The sequence below is a fragment of the Elephantulus edwardii genome, unplaced genomic scaffold (assembly GCF_000299155.1).
Source record: "Elephantulus edwardii isolate Elephantulus edwardi_28Jun2011 unplaced genomic scaffold, EleEdw1.0 scaffold00172, whole genome shotgun sequence".
Lineage (NCBI taxonomy): Eukaryota > Metazoa > Chordata > Mammalia > Macroscelidea > Macroscelididae > Elephantulus > Elephantulus edwardii.
The window spans coordinates 2,159,610-2,163,204 of NW_006399922.1; the positions used below are offsets into that span (position 1 = coordinate 2,159,610).

Genomic DNA, 3,595 nt, shown 5'->3' on the forward strand with positions numbered 1-3,595 from the left:
GTCCCCCTTGGCCCTTTACTAATTCCTTCACCACCACCTCCTCAGACCCAGCAAACTTTGCTGTTCTATTAATATATACCCCACTCCTCACCTTTTTCCTCGCTGCCCCAACTCCTCTTCCTCTTTTGGACTTTAAAAACATCTTACTATTTACTCTTTTGTTTTTACAATAAGACCTTAATACAATATTAGTTCTAATGAGGGTGAGTTAGTTCAGTCAGCACAATACTTCTAGACTCTTTCATGTTGTATAGTATTTTGTGAAATTTTTGCTTCTTAGTATTGCATGGTATTCCATTGTGTAAATGTACCGTAATTTCCCAGTCTATTCATTTGTTAATGGGTATTTGGGGGCTCCTATTTGTTTCCTGTTTGAATAATGCTACTATGATAGGCTTACAGATCTTTTAATTGGCTTTTATTCCTAACAATGGAATAATTTTTAGAAGAATGTGAATCCCAGAACCCTTAAAATTGACATAAACCAAAAATCAGTTTCTAGACAAAACAAGAGACCCCTGCGTGGTTTAAAATTTGAAAATGTGGGGGCGGAGGGCCGGCTGCAGCCGGCATGCGCAGGGAGCGGTCTCTGGCCGCGGAGGGAGCGCCCAAGCAGGCGGCGGAGCAGGAGTGGGGATTATATGGAGCCTGTCCTAGATGCCAGAGACTGCCTTCCACAGAGACCAGCAGACTAGTTGAAGTCCAACCCTGCTATCCAAGCTGCCATCGACCTCACGGCAGGGGCGGCAGGGGGCACCGCATGTGTCCTGACTGAGCAGCCCTTTGACCCGATGAAGGTCAAGATGCAGACGTTCCCCACCCTGTACCGGGGTGTCACCGACTGTTGCCTGAAGACCTATATGCAGGTGGGCTTCCGGGGCTTCTACAAGGGCACCAGCCCCGCGCTGATTGCCAACATCGCCGAGAACTCTGTCCTCTTCATGTGCTACGGCTTCTGCCAGCAGGTGGTGAGTAGTGTGATCGGACTGGACAAGCAGGCCAAGTTGAGTGACCTGTAGAACGCGGCCGCGGGCTCTTTCGCCTTTGCCTTCGCAGCCCTGGTGCTTTGCCTCACTGAGCTTGTCAAGTGCCGGCTGCAGACCATGTTCGAGATGGAGACGTCGGGGAAGATCGCTGCGAGCCAGAACACAGTTTGGTCTGTCGTAAAGAGTATCCTTAAGAAGGACGGCCCCATGGGCTCTCAAGCACTTTACTTCGAGAAGTACCAGGTTATTTCTTCTTCTTCGGTGGCTATGAACTGAGCCAGTCCTTTTTTGCATCAGGGAGATCAAAAGATGAACTAGGTCCTGTCCCCTTGATGCTGAGTGGTGGAGTTGGTCGAATTTGCCTCTGGCTGGCTGTCTACCCAGTGGATTGTATCAAATCCAGAATTCAAGTTCTTTCCATGTCTGGAAAACAGGCTGGATTTGTGAGAACTTTTATCAATGTTTTGAAAACTGAAGGAATAACGGCTTTGTATTCTGGACTGAAACCTACTATGATTCGTGCATTCCCTGCCAACGGGACGCTGTTTCTGGCCTACGAGTACAGCAGGAAGCTGATGATGAGTCAGTTCGAAGCATACTGAGCCCTTAGGAACGTGGACAAGCTCGGCTTTTGAGGACTACAGTTGATCTCAGGGTTGCATAGAGGACAAGACCTTCGTGGAATTATTTTAACTTAATGAGAATTTTGTGGATTTTTTTTTTGTCTTCCTTTCTTCTACCCTAAATCTTAAACTTTATGCAAGGACTCCTTGTTTACATCATGTAAATTCTTCCCATAATTGAATGGAGATAGACAATGGCTGTTCTTCCCTGTGGTGGAGTACTCGGCCTCCGGGTGAGCCAGCACCCCTCGGGACTGCTCTCAGAGGCTGCTGCAGGCGGCTCTGCCAGGGTTTCTGCTTTAAGTTAACTTCAGGTTCACTTGGACTTGGGGTTTGCTTCTATCTCTGATACCAGCCAGCAAAACCCAGCGTTGCCTGTGCTTTCTGAAGATGGCTAAAAGTGATTGCCCAACCCGTTGGAAATGTAAAGTCACTTTTAAAGTCTGTTTAACATGCGCACTAGCTAAGCAGGTGACGTTTTTGTATGGTACTTGAAAACCAAATTATCCATCAGAACTTTGGTGAGAACGTCCCTGCACGTTGGTGTGGCTTCTACGTTCCTAAGTTCACAGTGGTCTGGGCTTTTCCCAGAGGGAGGCCTTTTCCCTTAGGTGGGTTCAGCTCCTTCTCCTGACTCTGCTGTCAGCTGTGATGCGGGGCCCAGGAGATGCGGCCCAGCCTTCGCCTGTGCCACTTCCCCTCCCTTCCTCTCCTAACATGCCCACCTCTTCAGAGAGGACGGGGCTGAGAGGACAAAGCGTGCTGCTGACAGCAGCCGGAGAATCTGGCCTCTGGATTGTGTCCTTGCCAACCTTCCAGGGTGTCCTGGTCCATCTAGGAGCTGTCCTTCCACTTTGGCCCAACTACTGTCCTCTCTCTGCCTCTATCAGGCAGAATCTCTTTCAGAGATAGAATACGCCCATGAGAAGCTTCATCCCTGTTTGGTGATGAGGGGACAGGCGGTGAGTGTAGTCCTCCCTCAGGTACGACTAGACAGGGTTCAGTGCTTGCCGTCTGTAGTGAACAGATCAGCGTTCATTCATCCTGAAGTTGGGTTCATGTAACTCATAACTCCTTGACATGTTTTTAAAGTGCTGGAGCCTTTGAAAATGATGATTATATGTTGGATATGACTTTATAAAGTACTGACACATAACTAATTTTTAATAAATTATATTTGTATATATATATAAAAAATTAGAAAATGTTTGCATCTGCATTGTTTCTTTTCTCTATACTTATTTCAGTCTGTATGCTGAGCACATAACTTGGCATCAGGAAGACTAATAAACAATTTATGTTATGCAGATGACTTAACCTTGCTAAAAGAAAGTGAATACTTGAAGTACTTACAGCAGAAGATCAAAGATTAGTCTTCAATGTAGATAGCATCTCAACATCACCAGTCTATGCCAGGAAATTTGGAGGATGACTTGTCCGGCCAACGGATTGGAAGACATCTATATTTGTTCCCATTCCCAAGAAAGGTAATTCAACTGAATGTGGAAATTATTGGACAATATCATTCATATCACCTGCAAGTAAAATACTGCTGAAGATCATTAAAAACTGGCTGGAACAGTACATAGATAAGCAACTACCAGAAATTGAAGCAGGATTTAGAAGAGGCCATGGCACCAGACATATCATTGCTGATGTGAGATAGATCATGGCTGAGAGTAAAGAACACCAAAAGAACATTTAGTTGTGCTTTATTGACTATGCAAAGGCATTTGGCTGTGCGAATTATGACAGTTTGTGGCTGCCATTGAGAAAAATAGGAATCCCAGAGCACTTGATTGTGCACATGTGGAACCTATACCTGGATTAGGAGGCTGTTGTAGGACTAGAGCAGGGGAGTAATGCATGGTTTAAAATTGGAAAGGGAGTGTGTCAGGGTTGTATTCTCTCTCGGCACCTATTAAACCTGTATGCTGATCAAATTATCTGAGAAGCTGGACTCTAGGAAGAGGAGTGTGGTGTCGG

At 45.9% G+C, this 3,595-nt stretch overlaps 1 pseudogene; it reads left to right on the plus strand.

The window, feature by feature from the left end:
* Positions 1-571: 571 nt before the first annotated feature.
* LOC102862605 lies at positions 572-1,588 on the plus strand (annotated as a pseudogene).
* Positions 1,589-3,595: the final 2,007 nt, after the last annotated feature.